General features: G+C 45.8%; 1 long non-coding RNA gene across 1 annotated transcript in view; it reads right to left on the reverse strand.

Annotated features, from left to right (window-relative positions):
- Positions 1-1,177: 1,177 nt before the first annotated feature.
- Positions 1,178-20,814, reverse strand: part of LOC109395389 (uncharacterized) — a 62,041-nt gene continuing 42,404 nt past the window's right edge. The window contains exon 4 of the long non-coding RNA XR_002126642.1: positions 1,178-1,370. This is a non-coding gene — a long non-coding RNA (uncharacterized LOC109395389). The remainder of the gene's footprint in view (positions 1,371-20,814) is intronic.

A 20,814-nucleotide genomic window follows, 5' to 3' on the forward strand; every position in this document is an offset into this window, starting at 1 on the left:
TGGGTTGTCTCCCTTGTGTCTCTCCTTTCTCATATCTCCCTTTCTGTTCTCTTATAAGGACACCCGATGATGTCATCTCCATGTTCTAAGCTTCATTATATCTACAAAGAACCTATTTCCAAATAAGGTCACATCCACAGTCCTGGGGATTAGGACTTGGACATATCTCTTTGCGGGGACATAATTCAACCACTGCCATTGGTCATCCAGTCTGCAGAATCCCAGGGCAGCCAGGGGGAGCCATTTATGCCCATGTACTTCCTCTGGCCCTCTGTGACATCACTGCCTACAATAATCCTTTGTCTCCATGACGAGAATCTCACTTTCATGAGCCAGTTCCTTCCGACCTGGTCGGCTGGGGAATCAATACGAGGGCTACAGAGGAGGCAAGAGCTGGAGTGATCTGGGCCTGAGATGTGAGGGGAACTGGGAGCCGGGGTCCCAAGACAGGTGCTGGGGTGCATGTCTGCCAGAGCACAGGCACGTTGCCTGCATGTTGGCCCTTGTCTCCCACGCCCCCTAGCACCTCCTGGTAGCATACCTGAACAAGTTGTCAGAGCCTGGTCCTGCCTGGGACACGTAACCAAGGTGAAAGAATCAGGAAACGTCATAAAAAGAAACGAAATGTTCAGTTGAGCCCCAAATTGCTTTTGGACACACAATCAAATAAATGGGGGGGGGGTGGATGTGCTTCCAGGCAGACTGTGGGGGAAGCCGAAATACCAACAGTGTGCTGCTTATCGGAGCACAGCTGGCAACCCCAGGTGATTGACACTTCCCACAGGAAGCCCAGGCAGTCTTTGCTTCACTTGAAATCCACTGGCTAGAGACAGACAGGATGCACGAAGTCCCCTTCCTTAGCCTGTGCTCACCTGCCTTCCCATCCTCATCTCTCCAGCAGCTTTGCCACCTCTAAGGAATTCCTGCTGTTTTCTCTCTAATTCAGGACACTGGTGGTGTGTGGTGTCCCTGAGGTCCCAGGCAGAGGCCCAGGGGATGGGGAACAGGGGAGAGCATGCTTCCCAACAACTTTTAGGTAACGGTTTGTTTTATTGGCGTATTGAATTATGATCTACATAAAATTTAAAAATTATTGTTAATCATATAGATGATGGTTTTGACCAACATAAACAGTTGTACACAATCACAATATGGAACATTTGTATCACCCCCAGGCCACCAATAGCCTTTGCATAACCCTGGCTCCTGGAGATGACAAATTGGATATTTTCTCCCCGTAGTTTTGACATTTCCAGGATTTTTTATAAACAGAATCATACAGTGTTCAGCCTTTTGTGTCTGGCTTCTTTCATTTCGCATACTGCATCCTGAGGCTCATCCGAGCTGCTGTTTTTATCAGTGGCTCCATCCTTTCAAAAAAAAAACAAAACGTGTGGTAAAACACACAAATTTACCTTTTTAACCATTTGTAAGTATCCAGCTCTGTGGCGTTAAGTACATTGACATTGCTGTACAACCCTCACCCGTCTCCAGAGCTTTTTCATCAGCAGAAGATGAGGGGCCTTTGTCAGCCCAGGTCCCTGCAAGATGCGTGGACTAAAGAACCCCCTCCCAGGCCAGCTGAGTGGGGCGTGTTGGTTAAGAGTTGGCTTGGGACGCCATCTCTGAGCAGCAGGGCCCCAGTTCAGATCCCACACGAGGGCCAGTGACTTTGTACCCTCAACAGCTCAACCTGGAGCTGGGCTGCCGTGAGTAGGCAGCGAAGGCATAGGCTGCAGCCCCGGCTACAGTGGGCTGCCATAAGCTACCGTGAGTGGCCAGCAGCCAGTGTGAGCTGCCGGCTGCCAGTGTGAGCTGCCAAGAGCCGCCGTGAGCGGCCATCCAATAGCCGGCAACTGATCTGCCTCGCCCAGGAAGAGCGCAATGATAATACCAACATGGGCCAGTGAAGCGACGTCCTCCACAACTAGACTGAAGAATAAAAGGACAGCAACTTGTCTGTTCCCCTTCCCCTGATTCCCCAACGCTGTTCCCCTCCCCAATTCCCCAATAAAATCTTAAAAAAAAAAAAGAACCCCCTCCCACAACCCTGGACCTTCTTCTGTGAGGCTCTCAGCCAAGATGAATTTCTGTTGTTTGCAACTAAGAATCCAGACGTATACTCCATGAGTAAAAATCATCTGCCTATAAAGAATTGATTTGATGGGTAGGTTGCATTCCTAGCCCAGAGTGTTGTGAGCGCTGTAGCTGGTCATGGCTTACATGGCATCTGTGGGCATTGTTACCACAACATCGTGGGCCGGTGGCTGCAACCTGTGGCCTGGAATGCATGTGACTTTGAAAAGCCTGTCTATAAGGACAACAGATCATGTACCAAACATGTTAAACTGGTTTCCTGGAGAGGGGAAGGTAAGCAGAGGTCAGGGGTGAAGGGGAAAAGTAAACTAAGCAGTAATAATAACCAAATAGGAAACACCGAGCATCTGCTGTAGGCACCAGTCAGGCTGCGTGTGTCCCCTGTATTACTCATCTCATCCTTACTCGGGCTTCTGGCGACAGGTGTTCTTTTATCCCCAGTTAGGAGAGAGAGTGAGCATGCTCCCAAGGCCACATGGCCACTCAGTGGTGGAGCCAGGATTTAAACCTGCCATTTCTCACCGTGGCTGCTGATGACAAATAAGAACTGAGGTTTCTGACCAACTCAATTTTCTCTGTCCTTAAAGTATAATCAGAACATCTAAAAACAACTAAGAAAATAAGATCAAAGCTGGTGGCAGGACACTTGGAATAATTTGCCCGAGGCACCTAATTTTCCCTTTGATATCATCAGAAACCTTTCTTTCATAGGTCATTTCAGGAGAAGATGCAGCTGTAGGAGACTCCTTGGAATGGCCTGATGCTCCCCTCTGCAACCTGGCTGTCGACAGGGCCCTGTCCCGCAGCTGGCAACTCCCAGGTTATCAGAGCAACGTCTCTACACACACCTATGTTTAGGTGGCTGAGTTAACCCAATCTCACAGGAAGCAACCCCAAGCATGTGCATGGCTCATCACCTCCCAGGAAAAAGCTGAGGGGGGGTGAAAGGGGTGAGGGGGAACCTCAGGTTCATTGTTGGACGGAAAAACAGAATCATTGTCAAGTTGTACAGACCCCAGGAGCCCATTCTCGCTGGGGCTGAAAGTGTGGCTCTGGTTGGCGGGGCTTGTCACAGAGGTGGCAGAGGGCAACTCCACAGGAGGGAGGAGCCCATAGGACTCGTTCTATAAGCACTCATGGTGTTTCCCGGGACCCAGGCCCTGGCACCTGTCTGTCCTCCAACTCCGCATTGGCCACTAGGGCATTTCCTCCGGGGCCACCTAGCACAGACTTGTCAGCACTCTCCACCTGTGACGGGGACACCTCCTGCTCTGCACAGGGGCGGCCTCCTGAAGGGCCAACGCTTTTCAGGTTCGAAGATTTGTGGGTTGAAGAACAGGCTGTTGTCTCTACTAGGGGCTCAGGCTCCCATGTGACCATGTTGGAGTGGGGGGCAGCTGGTGAGGGGACCCTCGTCTGCCTTGTCTCCCCATGTCCACCACCTCCCTGCTTTTCCTTCTATAGCTGCCACACTCTGCAAATGGAGGCCGAGCCTGTTCAACTTTCCCAGCCAGAGAACTGTTGGTTGGAAGAATCCAGACCCCTTTCTCTAGCACTGTGCTGCTGCGAACACCACCTTGTCTGCATCTGGGACCTGGTGCAGGGGACACAGAGCTTCAGGGTGTCATATTTTCTAAGCTGTGAGGAAGGGCATCTGGGCACCTGGGCATCTGGGCATCTGGGCTTCACCACTTCTGGTTGTGTCCCCTCTGTTTGAAGCTCTCTGTGCCTCAGTTCTCTTCCAATATAATGATAGTCACCATCTCATAAGGTGGTCAGGAGCATTCCATGAGTTAAGGAGTTGGAAGCCCTTGGCACATAGCATATGGTAACTGCTGGGTTAGGTGTTAGATGTCATGATTACAGCAGCCTTTGTGTGTAGCATGAGTATAAGAGTAAATTAATGAAATAATAACATAAATATTAATAGGCTGCACATGCCTCGTTCTGTGTGTCCTCAGCCTCCTCTGTCCCACCCTTGTCTAATTACCATTCCCTCATTCTTCAAGTCCCCACTCAAGTGTTGTCCCCCAGGCTGGCTCTGGGCTCCTTCTCCATTGTCATAATACCCCTTACTTAGTTTTAATGTGACACCCACCAATCTGCATTTTTACTGTTTCCTCATCATTCTAAGTAAGATCCCAGGGGCTGGGGACTGGGCCTTCTCTTGTCATATCCCAACATCTAACACCGTCCAGATGCACAGGGTAGCTGAAGGGATAAGGAATTTTCCAGCCCCATCATTACTCTTGTTCCCAGAAAGAATTCCATGAACCTGAGTTAAGAGTGGCTGGGATTGGAGGGGCCTCTGAACCCACAGGCTTCCTGCTTAAGGTCACGACCCTATGAGCAGGGGGAGGCCTGTTGACCAATTTCTAAACTGCAGCAAGGGCTTGAGGCCATTCACTCCCCTAGCGCCTGTTACTGGATCTGGCCATTTAGAGCAAGAAAGAAAAGCTGGTCCTCAATGGAGGCTTTATGACATAGGTGTATTTCAGATGTATTGTAATTGGGGTGGGCGTGGGGGTAGCTGGCCTCATAAATGAAAATGTCCATTTGGTCTCATTCTACTCTGTCAGCTTTGGGGCCCCACAGCAAGAAAAGACCTTACAGCCTGACTCTGAGCAGCTCCCATCTTAAAAACTCACTTAATGCAAATGGTTACATTAATGCACAAGCCAAGCCACTGACACTATAAATAACTTAAGCTGAATTCTGCTGACACATTAATACTGCACTGTCCCCAGCCAAATGAGGCAACCACATATGCATTATCTTCACCCATCAAAGACAGGGCCACAGGAGCCAAGCACAGCCCCTGGAAAGGTGGCACCCTTCACCACCAGACCCACCAGAGGAACTTTAAAAAGTGGATGTGGCAGGCAGAAAATTGCCTCCCAAAATATGTCCACATCTTCATCCCTGGAATCTGTGAATATGTTACCTCACACGGCTAAAGGGACTTGGCAGATGTGAGGAAGCTAAAGACCTTGAGATGGAGAGATTGTCCTTGGTTATTTGGGTGGGCTCAATGTCATCACAAGAGTCCTTATAAGAGAAAGAGGGAGGCAGCGGAATCAGAGTCAGAGAAGAATCTGTGACAACAGAAACAAGTTGAAGAGAGGAGAAAGATTTGAAAATGCTACGCTGCTGGCTTTGAAGATGGAAGAAGGGGTCACAAGTCAAGGAATGTGGGTGGCCTCTCGGAGCTGGAAAAGGCAAGAAAGTATACCCTCTCCTAGAGCCTCCAGAAGGAATACAAGCTTGTCTACCTCTCAATTTCAGTCCAGTGAAAAACTGTAAGATAAAAAAATCTGTGTTGTCTTAAGCCACTAAGTTAATGGTAATTTGTTACAGCAGCAATAGGAAACTAATACAGTAGGCAATTGTCCTAAAATGCTTCTGCTTAGAACCCTTCCTTCATTATGCACACCTTTTCTGCTTCCTTTGCTACTAGAGCAAGGTCAGGGGTGGGAGGGCAGGTTTAGGAGGGGCCGAAGGTAACCTCAATGTTTGCCAAGCTCCCACCCATCTGTGGTGAAGTTGTGCTGCTTTGCAAAATTTTCAACAGCAATTATTGGGTTTTGGGGGGGGGTAGTGGAGGATAGCTGGTGGGGAAGGGGGCAAATTCCTATTTCTTAAACCTTTTACATTCAAAAATGCTTCTGCCTTACTAGTGTCTCCCATCCTCCATCTAGCCCCTCTTTGGGCTGTTCTCCCTGGTGAGACTCTAGCTTTTTCACCCCTGACACCTGAGCCACCAGTTTTTTCCAATGTGGAAGGTACCAATCCCTGTAAGTCACACTAGGGAAGAGTCTTGGGCTGCCCAGGCTGGAGGAGGCTGGCTCAGAGACTGGCTGCCCACCACCTCCAGAAGTACTCCAAGGAGTACTTCTCAAAATGTAATGTTGCAAACAAATCTGAGATCTTATTAAAATGCAGATTTCATTCAGTGGGCCTGAGGTGGTGCCGAGATTCTGTGTTTCTTACAGGCCTCAGGGGATGCCCAGGTGGTGCTGATGTAGCTGGCCCAACGGTGAGAACCACTGTATTCAAGTAAGCCCACACCTCAAGACTGGTGGTCAACATACCCAACCAGCAGTTCTAGAATGGACCTAGGGACATACCTGCTCCAGTGTTTGGATTCCAAAGTCTACCCATTTCCTTTAATGATGAATTTTTGGTGTGTGATACAATAAGAAATATATATGTTTGGTTTTGTGTCAGAGTGTCTTTTGTGTGCTAATGAGATGATGGTGGCTGAGGGCTCCTGGATAGTTTAGGATGGGAACTGTTGTCTAGAAAGACCTAGGCGTGAGTAGAGGGTTGGCACTTTCAGTCCAGCCCTTTGACCTCCAGGGTGGGGGGAGGGGTTGGAAGTCCAGTCTGATCACCAATGGCCAATGATTTGATCAATCAGGTCTGTGTAATAAAACTTCCATAAAACTCCTAAACTGGGAGGGTGGCACACCCAAACTCCATGGGGATGAAGAAGTTCTTGTGCTCGGGGCCCTGCTGAACGTCATTCTATGTACCGTCTCATCTGGCCGTTTATTTTTATCCTTTGTATTAAACCAGTAATAGTAAGTAAAGCACTTTCCTGAGTTCTGTGAGTCGTTCTAGCAAACTATTGAGCCTGAGGAGGAAGTCATGGGAACTCTAGTTGTGGCCAGTTGGTCAGAAGCACAGGTGGCCCCTAGGACTTGTGACTGGCGTCTGAAGTGGGGGCAGTCTTGTGGGACTGACCCTGAACCTGCGGGGTCTGTGCTAACCCTGGGTACTTAGTGTCAGAATTGAATTGAATTGTTAGAAACCCTGCTGGTGTAAGAGAATTGAATTTGTTGATGATGGAAAAAAACACACATTTGGTGTCAGTGCTGGTAGTCAGACACCCCATGGAAGTTTCATATACATAGCACGTTTATTTTTATTTAATAGAATTTTTATGAAATGAAGCAACAGGTACTAGCTGTAGCTCCACAGGCAACTCAGTGACCTTGACAAAGAATTCCATGTGCCTGGGCCTCCATTTCCTCATCAAGAAAATGAGGGCATTGAATGAGGGTCATAAAATTTTATACGTTAGAGCCCACTTTCCATATCTGAGGTCAAGGCCGAAGTTTAAAATGACTGAATCTCGGTTTTCTTCATCATTTAATGGTGAGATCCCTGATTTATTGAAGCCAGGAATGCAACCCTCAACTGTAAAATGGTGCAACAGGATAATAAAACCTCCTTCCCTCCCAAGTTTATTTATTATAAAAACAAGTGAGACAATTTAAGAGATTAACATTTTCATTCCCCACTAAGCCAACAGCTGTGTTCATTTTGCCGTGTTCCCTTCACGCACATGGATGATGTTAGAGCACACATACATTTGTATTCATTCTGCTTCTTCATCTGCCATTTGATCATAAAAGCACCACCAGCAACATATAAACAAATTAGTTTCACTTAAAATCACTACCATTGTATTTAACTTTGGCTAATGTGATAGGTGTAATTGGTACTGGATTGATGTTTTCAGTTGTCATTTTGTATTATCAGGGATGTTGAGCATTTTTCCCCATTTTTGTTTACTCTATGCTTTTCCTGGCTTTCCATATGTGTGAATTGTCTGTTCATGTTTAACTGAGAAAACTACTGAACAGTGCCTAGCCTTTTCATGAGGTGGGATGGTAGGAAGATTGAGCAAGACACTTAGTGACCAGGGTGCAGCACAGTGTCAGGCATATAGAAAGGGGGGGCTCTTCTGGTGTTTTTCGCCCATCTGTCAATGATTGGTGGTGTTCTAAATTTAACTAACATCCACTTTAACCGTGAGCATTCCATGAATACATCTGCGGGGAAAGTGAAGTCTTCACTTGAATTTGGTAGCTCAGTTTTCCTCATTTGCAAAATGGGGGTAATAACAGAGCTGATACTCACTGAGTTGTGAGGATAAAATGAGATGATCCAGGCAAAAAAGCACTTGGTTTTGTGCCCGGCACACAAGAAATACGAATGTTAGCTTTATTACATGCTCTCTCACATTTAATTTTAATAATCTTTGCCAGATTGCTTTCCCAAAATTTAAAGTGAATAGCATTTAAATTTAGAAGAAAATTCTGAACTTTGAATTGAAAGGCTTATTTGCATTTTAAAAAGAACCACATTGTACTAAGCCTGTTCCCAAAGCTCTCATTTAAGAAACAGGGAGAAAACATTGATGAAATAAAGGCATTTGCATAGAGTCAAGCTGAAATAACTACTTATGGTCAGGAAGAAAGCATCTTTTAAACATTTTTATTTGTTGATGGCAAATACTGCTTTTTTTTTCTAGTGCATTTATGTCAACAGAATCTCTTGAGGGAATTTAACTCAACATTGCAAAAGGATTTACCAGGAAACTTGGATTAACCATGAACAACTTCAAATTGAAGATATCTATCTATAGATAGATAACTAGTTTTCCATTTGTCCCTGAAGATAGGGGATCCCGAGAGGAGCCTTCTCATTTCTTATGACACAGCAAACCATTGACGACACCTTGTGTATAGAAAGTGCTGTATGACCTGCAAAGCATTTTCTCATACATTTTCTACTTTGAGTCTCAGTGATCCAAGAGGAAGGTGAGCAAGTTTCACCATCCTTAGATTAGAGACAAGGATGCTGACCCACAAAGAAGTTCTGACTTATCTGAGACCCCACAGCTGGCAACAGAGCTGGGTCTGTCTGTAGGCCCATCTGTTTTGGGCCCAGGCCTCTGCTCCTCACCATGTCACAACTATATCCATGAAAACTCACTGGTCTTGGTCAGACCCACTCAAATTAGTATAGATGTGGAAAAAACATTTCTGAACCTCTAAACGTGAGTCCCAGTTCATTTTCAAAAGACAAGCATTGCCGAAGAGACAAGAATGTGCTAACTGCCCTGGAGAATGGTAGGCTGTGTATGCTGGTGCCAGCTGGCCTGGTTCCGCCTGGGCCTCCCACTAGGATTCATTTGGCCATGTCACAATGCCCACTCCTCAGTTTCTGAGGACTTGGAGGTCTCTTAAATAAGCACAGGGCATGTTGGTTAAAGATGCTGATATGGCAGCAGTACACAGATCCATGCCCTGCTGAGGCCTTGCTGCAGGCCAGGACTCCCAAGGTCTCTGACTTAATGTCCTTATGGAGTCATCAGAAAGGGCCAAGGAAGGCGCATCACTGATGCTGTGGAAGAACATGTCATGCACCACTCCCTCCTCTGCCAGCACGTGAGGACTGCAAACACTCCCTTGGCCATATGACCTAGAGTAACCCTGTGAAACTAGCACCCAGGCTCCAGGTGATGTGATAAGATCACTGGCAAATGCTGACTCTTTTAAACAAGGTGAGACAACACAGCCTTCTTAGATATCTATGGTAAATATTGGTAATGGAGTGTTCAGAGCTGTGGTATGACATAGGCAGAGTTCATTCCTGCCTGCATAGATGTCCTTGCGCAGAAAGACACCACCAGTCTCTTTTCTTGGTGGTGCTGCCTTTACCCTACCTTATCCACCGGGGTGTCTGCTCAGACCGCTGGACTGTGGGGTCAAGAGGCCTGGGTGGGAGATGGGGTTTCTCCATTAATAGTTGTGTGGTCTTGGGCAAGGCAGTTTGCATGTCCAAACTCTGCTTCCTTAACCGAGATAAAATAGAGATAACAGTGTTTATTCTTCTTACATAGTCAGGAGGTGCAAAGGTGATGATGTGTGTGAAAGAAGACTGACAATTGGAAAGAACGTTTTTTTTTCTGGACACTTTTTACTTGTTTTTTTCTTCAAATTATGAAAGTACAACATGTTCGTTGTAATAGGTGAAATAGTTCAAAGATATATGAAGATATATGTTACTAACTTCCAATTCTATTCTCTTCAGACATTCAAAGCCTATGCACACACACTCTTTTATGCTGCAAGTGCAAGCATATGCCGGCAAACGCACCCAAATACTGGGGTTTGGGTTTATTCCTTTTTACTGATATGAAATTGCACCAAACTTAAGGCTCTGTGTCTTGCTTTTTCATTTGATAATGTACCATTTACTATCAAATTTTTAATGTTATAAATTGGGAAAAGAAAACTCTTCCTTTGGGCTTTGAAATTATTCTTACAATTCTGTTAAAAAATGAGAAAATTTAACAATTACTTTCAAAAGCCTTTTTACAAGTTAGTTAAATTCCCTTAAACATTTATGATCTACTTTATTTCTTAGTACTCCAAGTAGACTAACAAAACCTACCCCCAGATTAAGTAATTTTTATAAATATAAATGAAACTTATAAATACAGCGACTTAAAATTTCTTAGGTGTTCCAATATTGTTTACCAGCTTTGTTCTTCTACACTTTTCAGCTTAAAATCTTACATTTAAATCAATCACTCAATTACATATAAAATTGGAATCACAGGGCTGCTTTGTTAACTACTCTAATATACCAGCTTCTTGTAAACATGACGAATATTATACATACCCAGTACACGGAGACTACTTCTAAACGTATAAAAAGAGAGCTAGGTTTGAGTTCCTTCATCATCTCCGAGTGAGCATCACTTACCTGCTAAGGACATACTTGTTTCTAGCAAGTTGTCGTTTTCATCTCGGGAGACTGAGGTTAAACACCTGTTAGAAGTTTCTGGCCAGGAGACAGAGTGTGACTTGTTCCCAAGACCCTGGTGGGACACTATGAACTGGAACAGGGACTCCCAGGCTACAAGGACTGGGCCACCTAATTCTCCCTGTTGACCTCCCTTCCTGGGTGTGGACACTTTCCTTCCCTGGCTCTAAAGACACTTTAAGACTATTAGCCTTCTGTCATGCCTGTATGGCTCTTTTGTAACTTCTTAGTGTTACTGCCTGATTTGGCAAAAGAATGCTGCATTCCTTTCATATTTTTCCCACCTGGCAGGTCCATGACTCCTACAGTTATTTAAAAAGCATCCAGTTAGAGTCTCAGTATCTCTTCTGTTATTGGCTTTAGGGTCACAGCACTTACATCATACCAGTGACAAGGAAAAAGCTTTGTTACTCTGGAGGCATTCTTTCTGTTTTTTTAAACATTACTTAATATTTGAATAGATACTATATGCACATGTTGGAACATTCAAAATCACAAAAGAGCAAAGAATGAAATGTTCCCTCCCTCCTGGGTCCCCAGCCTCTAGGGGGGCTTCTTCCCAGAGACAAATACTTGTCTATCATTTGTGTTTTTCCTCCTAGAGGTAGTTGTGCATTTAAAGCAACACACACACACACACACACATAACAGTATGTTGTATATGTGTATACATATGGTATACATGTATATATAGAATACACATGATAGGTATTGCTCTGTGCTTTGTTGTCTGGTATATTTTAGTTATTGACCCATATACAGAGCTGCCTTCTTAATGACTGTTAATTGGCGTTCCTCCTTTCAAACCAACCCAACCCCAAGTTCACTGGGGGCTGCAATTTGCAGCTTCCCTTGTACATGGAATGACCATGTACGTGGTTGTGGTCAGTGAGGTGTAAGCAGCAGTTTATTGGGTGGAGCTTCTGGGAAACTTGTTGCTTTCCAGATAAAAAAAGGACAGGTTTCTGTCTTTCCTCCTCCTCCTTCCTGCCAGGAACACAGCTTTGGTGGCTCAGCACACAGCAGCCATCTTGCGAGCACAAGGAAGAAAGCTCATGCTCAGTGGCCAAGCAGAAGAATAGAAGGTTCTGGGTAGAGCCACCCTATCTGCTCTAGGCCACCTACCTCCGGACTTAGCATTACCTGGGGAAAAAAACTTGTGAAATCCAGAGTAACCAGATTTCTGCTATGTGCAGTAGAATCAATACTACATGATGCGCTATTATTTCATTGTCTGGTTGTATTATTATTTATTTAACTAGCCTTTTATAGAGTAAAAAAGCTGTGATTTTAAAAAAGAAAAACTTGTAAAATGTTTTTCTTGTATGATAGTGTATCTATAGGATAAATTCCTAGACTAGAACCACTGGATCAGAGGTTACATACCTTTTACATTTTGGCAGGTATTGCTTAATTTCTCTCCACAGAGTTGTACCAATTATTGGAGAATTCTTAATGTGCTTGGAAAAAGCCATCCACATTAAGGCTTCAGAACATAGATGATCAAAAGCTTAAGTCTATTTTACAATTTCTCTTGGTGAAGTAATTTCCCTTTCTCTTTTGGAAGGAGAGAGGCTTTAATAGTTCTCCCTGTCACCCAAGACAAGCTAGTCACCTTCACCTCCTTCTTTTATCTGTCCTTTGCAGCAAGTTGGACATTGGTTTCTGCCCAGTCTTCCTTAACTTGTCTCTATAACCTTTTCTTGTTCTATCTCCCCATCACCCCTTCCTCCCTGTGACCCCATTCTCCTTGGTGACCACAATTTCCAGCTCTATACTGAACATTTCTAGATCCTAATCATGGACTCAGGTGATTAGAGTTCCAGACTCAGCTCTCAAACCCCCTACTTAAATCTCTACTTGGTTATCTTGGAAGTGCTAGACAAAACCTGTCCAAACTGATCTCGTAATTTTCTCTGCCAAACCAGCTCTTCCCTTGTGATTCCTACCTCAGTAACTGACTCCATGACCTACTCACTTGCTGACCCCCAGCAGCCCAGGACTCATTGGTCGTTTCTCTTTCTCCCTCGCCTCCTACATCTTGCTCATTACCAAGCCTTGTCCGGTCAACCTCTTCAATTTCTCTAGAAGCCACCGACTTTTTTTCACCACCACCGAGCTGAGACTACTGTGCACACTAACTTGGCCTCCTAACTGGTCTTCTTGCCTCTGGTCTTGCCCCTCTGCTGTGACTGAGCTGATCTGGGTTTAAATTTTTAGCAGGGTTGCTAAGTCTGTCGTGGGAGGACATCACAGTTGCTGGACCTGCTGATAAGATGTAGGTGGCTGGAAGGCAGGTGAGAAGCGGACAGCTTCTCTCTTAGGTTGACCAACACTGGCCACTCTTACTGAAGACCTGTTCCCAGGAGCTGCTGGGACCTGAGGGACAGGCACATGACAGCCTTTCCAGGGGTGCACTGGGACATGGAGCCCTGCCCCACCCCAACCCTCATCGTAGGACAGCTCTTCCTGACTCATTATTTGTCAATGGTCACCTTCGCCATCCCTCACCCTGTTTCTCTTTCCCTATATCCTCAAATGTCAGAGGTTTCAAATTCAGAATTCATCTTTCCTGTGCCTGTGCCCTGTGCTACCTACCACCCCTAGCTATCTGTCCCCAACCTAAGTGCTACTGTGACCATGCTAGTAACCCCACCCTAAGCAACACACACACGCAGCCTTGTGGCCAGAGTTTCTATTGGGACCTGGCCACAGGTGCCTGGAGTCAATGGAAGAGGTTCTGGAAGCTTCACCCCAGAGTAGGAGCTGGACGCTTGGAGTCTGGGATGGCAGGCACCAGAACAGGGGTGAGGAATGCTGGGTGCTTTGTGGGGTTGGCCTCATCAATTCTGTTTTGTGGGGAACTCTCAAGGTTGCTTGTAAAAGATTGCCATCCACAGCACCTTAAAGGCTTCACCTGGCAACAGATGTCCGACTGGGCCTCCTTCCATCTCCTGAGTTGGACCAGCATCGGAAGCCACACTCAGGTTTATTGTTAATGCTAATAGCACACATTCTTTCTATTTATCAAGCACTGGCTATATATGTGCTAAACATATTTATTAAATGAGTTCTCTTCTTTAATCCTCACAAGTAAACAAGGTAGCTAGTCGTTACCTCCATTTTACAGGTGAGGCAGAGGAGGCTCAGGGAGCTTAAGTGGTTTAAGGTTAATTACGGTCTCTGAGCTAGTTAGCTAAACTATGGCTAGTATCTACCCCCAGCTGCACCTTTGTCCTGCTTCCTTCTCTAGGTTCCTGGTCAATCCAAATTGCCTTCCTCCCTCTTCATCATCCCTAGAGTCCCTGATTGTGACAGCACTATTCCCTTTTTCCCAGGCTGGGCCTCGAGGATGCAATCTTCTGACAAAGTCAGTTCTCTGTGCCCAACAGGCAAGGCCATGGAGAGAGTGGGGGACAGCAGACCAAGGAGTATAGTGTTCATTATGCCTTCATCTTTTGCTTAATTGTGAGAATGCATATTATAGGAGAGAAAGTGGGGACCACCATGTTTGATTAAAAATACATAAGAATTATAAACATCACTAGCAGGCCAACCCCATATTTATGAATGTACCCAGAACATTTATAAATTGGATTTCTGCACAGTTATCATGGCGTGCAACAAAAAGTTTGTCCTTGAGTAAAACAGCATGTTAGTTTTGTTAGGTTGATTTTATTTATGTACAACCCTAACCTCTACCTTATCAATACTCGTGCTTCCTGGACAGCTAGTGATTAACCATATTTTTAAACCATATTTACAGCTAAAACCAGCTAGGTTATGTTGGTGTGCATGAACGTATCTGTTTTGCTTGGGGACTTTCCAGAGAGAGTTCATGGTCCTTTCTGGAAAGTGAGTCAGAGGGAGGAGGCTCTCTCCACCTTCTCTATAATCAAAAGGGCTGTGCAGAAACGAAAGTGGATTAGGAAAGGGCTGTCCACTCAGGCAATATGTGGAGGGGAGGTACTTTCTGTGCTTCTGGTTCTTGCTTCTTCTATGAGGGGATGAAACCCTTTGGGAGTTTATATTATAACTGATGTTGACTAATTAGGTTTGTTAGTATAGATTTCTCCTTAAGAAATAATAAAAGCAATCCAGTTCAGGATTTTACTCTTGAGTGAGGAACCAGCCCGCAGAGATGGCCACCGTTTGGCACAGATGGAAGTCACCCAGTCACCAAGTCATTCCTAAAGAGCATGGGCAAGGCTGGCCAGGCTGCCTTCTGATTAGGGAACACTGAATGGGGTACAAGCCCCGGAAGGGAGATAGTCCTCCTTAGCAATGTCCTGGGCAATATGCACCCCTGAAAAGGGAGGGAGAGGTAAGGGACCTCATTTGGGGGCAGAGCACTGATGAGGCCCAAGGTGGATCACTCCCAATTCTTGTCTGTTCAGTCAGGCCTCAGACATGTTTTCTGAGGGGCTGGAACGCCTAGCAGTAGGTTGGCTTTACTGAGCCCACACTTTCCGTGTTGATAATTAGTGATGTTCTGATCCTTTAACTCCCTTGATCCTGGTTAGGGGCCCTTTGACAAAAGAAGCGAATACAGATGTGTATGAGAGAAATTAGGCCAACTGCACTCCAACCTCGAATAACTGTTTATTATTTTCCAGCTGTGGTCAAATTTCTCAACTAAGAAAGAGGCAGATGGCTTCCTGAAAATAAAAATAGATTTTATCCCCTGAAGTTCCATGGCCTGTTTGAGGGGAAGTAGCTCAACTTAGTGTTTAAAAAATCCTCTCTGAAGATGCATATGTGGCTTTTATGTTGCAGTGAGACAGCCAGCCAGAGGTCTGTGACAATGAGTGATGGGAAGGCACAAATGCTCCAGAGATGGGACTCCCTGGGAAGTTCTCTACCGCCATTTCTGCGGTGGACCTCCAGAGGAAGAGCGAGATTTTGAGGAAGAACAGAACCCTGGAGCCAGACCCTGTAGGGGCTGAACCTTGGTCTAGCTGTGGAGTGACCGTCAGCAATTTGCTTTATGCCTCTGAGCCTCAGTGTCCTCACCTGTGAAATGAACAGTTGTGAAGACTGGGTGAAGTAATGTGTACTAGTGATCTATTGCTACATAACAAATTACCCCCCAAACTGAGTAGCTTAAAACCACAACATGTATCACCTCACTGTTTCTGTGGACCAGTTGTCCTGGTGCAATTTAGCTGTGTCCTCTAACTCAGAGTCCATAAGATGACAATCCAGGGGTCAGCTGGGCTGAGTGAGGAAGCTTGCCTCGTCAGAGCAACCCCAGGAGATGAGCTGGAGAGAGAAAGAAGGAAGCCCTAGTGTTTTATAAGCTAATCTTGGAAGTGACATCCCATCACTTCTGCTGTATTCCATTTGTTAAAAGTGGAACACTGGATCCAGCCCACCCACAAAAGGAGGGGATCGTGCAGGGTGTGGGTGCCAGGAGGTGGAGATCTTTGGGAGCCATTTCAGAAATGGCCACATGATGCATACATAAAGTGCTTATCACTGCTTCATATCGTTGGTGCGCCATTAATGCAGCAGCCTCTTCCTGTCGTTCACATAAACAGCTAGAGCTTTAGTGCTGCCACGTCACTCTTATGCTCTTGGGAACCTTCAACCAGACGTCCAGAGCTATACAGACTCTTCAGTCTCCCCCCAGGTGGACCTCCACTTCCACCCGGAAAATGTGGGCTTCTGTGGGATGTGAGCCTGGGACGCGAGCCAGTGCTGCACCCAGAGGCTGGCAGGTCCTTATTCTGTAGCCTCTGCTGGAGCTCAAAGAGGCCCAAGACAGATGTCCTCCAAGCACTTGTTGAGCTCCTGCTACATCTTGGGAGGTGACAGGGGACAAAACAGACTGGAGGCCCGACTTTCACTTTATTGAGGACAGACAGACCATAAGCACAACAAGTAAGGACAATGCATTATGTTAAATGGGAAAAAAATGCGGATGTTACAAGTCCAACGAAACCTCCAGTCAGTTTCCTAACATGTAACCCAAGCCATTAACACCTCTATAGCACATAATTATGAACACGTATATCATCAACTCCTGACCTCTGACCAGTGGCTGGGGCTCACAGTCACCCTGTGTGCACTAACATGTATCTTTCATGCCACAACACAAGCATTATCTTTAAAGTGAGTAATGGCAAATAAATAAGGCAAATATCAATCAATATTTGGGGGGGGAAATGCAGATAAAATTTACAGTGAATTTTTATTTTTACAGTAAAAAAACACAAAGCAATTTCCTGAAATGAACTGCTATTCACCAAATGCCTTTCAACACATCTACCTTCTTCTGGACATTATTTTATTGAAGATGTCACATAGAGCCAGTGGGATATAAGTATATGCTTTTTCCTATACAAACATCAGCTGAAGAAAATGTTGCTTTGAGAGATGTGTATATTTTTTGAAGTGTGGTTTTGAAAAACCAGAGGAATCCTACATTTAGAGTATTAACTTAGAGGGGATGTCCTGAGGGGGAGTTGGGGAGAGACGCTATGGAGAAAAAGAAGCCAGGAAGGGGGTCATAAGCTGCAGTTTGAAATAATGGGCCAGCAAAGAGGGTGGCATATGACTAGAGTCCTGCAGGAGCAGGACCTGAGGGGGACGAGTGCCAGGGCAAAGGGAATGGCTAATGCAAACCTTCTGAGGCAGAACAGGTATTCCAGAATGTTTTAGGGATAGAAAGGAGGCCATTATGGCTCCCTGTGAGCACAGCAAGTGGTGTAGGAGCTGAGGTCCCAGAAATAAGGAATGGGGGAAGGGCCCCACCCCCACCCAGTTTTTATTCTGAAATAGAAGCCACCACAGGCTTTGCACTGTTATCAACCTAAGTATAATTGGCAATTGTCCAGGAAGAAACTGGGCTGCTGTCTCTGTATCCCCAGCCAATTAACTGTGGCCACCACATCTGCCCATTGAGGCAACATCTGTCCGTGGCAGGAAGGAGAGGGCAGGTCAGGGGGGCAGTGTGAACAAGGCCTCTGAGACCGAGAACCTGGCAGCAACGGAAGTAGCACCCTGCCAGGCCTGAGAGACCAGCTAGAGGTGTGGAATGTCAAGGACAAGGATGGGAGGGGTGCCCTCCAGGAGGGACACCAGTCAATGTCTGTTGTCAGGAGAGACGAGCCAGTAGCAATCAATGTGCAGGGGGTTTAGAGGTGCTAATGTGGCCCACTTGGAACCCCCCATGTTACTGAAACCTTCACCTTTTATCCTTTTGAATGTGGCACCTACATGCAAATGGGCGGTTGGGGAGTAAGTTAAGTGACAATAGGTGTTGTTCAGGGGTACCTATCATTCCTCAGGGGCCATGCTCAGTGTTTCACATACAAGGGCTCATTTACCTCAAATCAGCAATCCAAAGAGGTCATTATTTTTATCCCCATTTCACAGGCGAGGAAATGGAGGCTCAAGGGGTAAGTAACTTGCCCAGGGTCACAAAACTAATAAGTTTTGAGTAGGATTCAAACTCTGGACCTTCTGATACCACAGTCAACGTTCTTTACAGCATCCTGTCTAGATGGATATGTGGCCAACATCCACCATAAATACTACGACTGTTTTGTCAGCTTAGACAAGGTCAAGATCAGGGCTCTAAGGGGTCAGGTGTTTTCTACCTCACAGGCAGGTCCATGTGGACTCCCTGGGGGCAGAGATTGGATTTGCTTGGCAGGCAGAGTCATGGGAGTTTAGGGTTCAGGGGTGGGTAAGGGCTGGAGGTGGGGAAGGGAATAGAATGTTTCCTGCCCTCGTGGGAGACCAGGGCCAGGCCACCATTTTGACTTCCCCATTGTGTGGCCCACATCCCTCACATTACGTATTCATTGTATTTTGCTTGGCAATCATTTAAATTAATGATGTAGAGTTTCTAAATGACTCCAGCCACCAACACAGAGACATTTCAGTGCCAGATCCATTGCTTGAGCTTTAGTGCTGAAGAAAAGCCATTTTACAAGAAATGGCTCTATTAGCCATGCAAGGGAAATTGGGAAAGGAGAGGGTTAGACGTTCTTTCTTTTTCCCCTTGGAAGGTAAAATCACAGCTGATTTTTGTCTTAATGCTGAAGCATGGGAAAATCTTTAATTTTTATCAGCCCATGGGGCTGGAGGTATGAAACTTTATGCTAAATAGGAGGCACCCACTAAGCACATTTTATTAACTCTACTATCCAACAGTGCTTTCAATTTCTAAGACAGTTGCTTTAAAAAGCCTCCAGGGACATGCACAGCAATCTCAGTTAATCCCATAATAATAAAAACCAGCAGCTAAAGTGCTGCTGTAACAATAATGACCAATACACAGGCTTTAAGATGAATTGTAAGGAGGATTTCCTGACAAGGAGTGTTCAGAAGTCGCCTGAAACCCCTTCCTTCCTCAGCAAGTAGAACGAGCCTCATCTTTCTTGTCCAGCTTTGCTGAGCTCACGTGCAGGCAGAGATGGATGAGGGGCCTCTCGGCATCCTTTCCCAGTCTGTGAATCTGAGAGCGCCCCTGCTGACCTGGCCCAGTGGGAATTACCTTTTTCCTTCTGGATGGACTGAGTGAAAATTCAACAAAGTTCATTCAGCAACCTTACTGGGTAGCTACCGTGTACAAAGCTATCATTTTGGGGAGGGCAAGGATGAAACATGGGCCATGGACCCCATCCTCAAAGAACTGACATCTAGTTGGAGACAGAGGGATATGCATGGGAATCGAAGAACAAATAAACTAGGTAATATGTTGGAATTGCAGCCAAGTGTGGAGGGGATTGGAAGAAGAAATAATTTATGACAGCTCAGGGATGGATAAAAACTTCCAGAAGTGGTGGCAGCTGGTATCACTCTTTAAAGCCAAAGGGGATTTTGGTAACTGGAAGAGGAGAAAGGGCCCAAGGCTAGGACATAGCATGAGCAGAGACACAGCGGTGTGACCTTGTGGGTTTGCTTAGGCTGCTACTGGAAGCACAGCAGAGCAAGGAGAGACGTGGAAGGAAGATGGCGCTGGAAAAGCCAGGACACAGACCACTCAAGGGTTTGGTCTTTATCCTATGCATGCTGATGAGGTTTTCAAAACAGGGAATGAACTAAACTTAAGGAAAGTAACTCCAATTAAAAAGAAATCTCCAATGAAATCTCCAGTCAAAAAGAAAAATTAAAACAACAACAACAACAACAAAAAAACTTTCTAGATGCATGTTACATTTTTGTCCACAAGGTCAAAGGAATCTTGCCTTGTCCATCCAAGCCAGGAAGAGAGTTCCAAAATGGGAAACTCCTCGCTTAGATCCCAAATGCCATCACATCCTTTGGGTCCTTTGATAGTCTGGGAAGCAAGGCACTCCATGGAACTTCCCAAGGAGGTTCCATTCATACATGGTCATGTGATTGCACTGAAAACAGAAGGCTGACTTCCAGGCCCAGAGCTTGTGAATCTCCTTTGTGTGGTCTGGCTTTGCCTCTGGTTCCCAGCTTTGTGTCTATTGATTTCACAAGGGCCTTGGGTGTTCTGAGGAAGCCAGGGTCAGCTGCAGCTGCCGTGGCAGGGCACAAAGAAGTTTCTGGGTGATATAAGAAGGATACCTGTGCAAATGTATCTCCATCAGTTCCATGAGCAATGGTTTTTGTCTCATTGGTTTTCATACAGACTGACTCCATTGAAGCGCTCTCTCTCTCTCTCTCTCTCTCTCTCTCTCTCTCTCTCTCTCTCTCTCTCAAGTATCCTATAATCTACGTCCTTGGTTGTTATGCACAAACTGCGCTCTCCCTTCCTTAGCTGAGTGCATCACCCTTGCAATCACTCTGGGCATTAGCCTTGGGGTGGTTGGCCTTGAAGAGAGGAAATTCCATCTTTTTTCTAGCAGTCAGGGAGCAAGGGTGTAGATGGGCCAGGGCACAAAAGCAAAATGATCCTCTCAGTCCACTCCCCACGAGTTCACCTCTTCATGGGTTCATTCAGCAAATACTTACCGAGCATCTGCTGTGTCAGGCACTGCCTCAGGTCCTCAGAGAGAGTGAAGGAGAACCAGGCACGTTCCTTGCCCTTGAAGGAATTCAATTTCAACACCTTCGAGGAGTGTGGCTAGTGAATATCAGGGTGAGGAGAGGACAAGAACTGCTGGCCGG

Source organism: Hipposideros armiger, unplaced genomic scaffold (assembly GCF_001890085.2).
Source record: "Hipposideros armiger isolate ML-2016 unplaced genomic scaffold, ASM189008v1 scaffold_467, whole genome shotgun sequence".
NCBI lineage: Eukaryota > Metazoa > Chordata > Mammalia > Chiroptera > Hipposideridae > Hipposideros > Hipposideros armiger.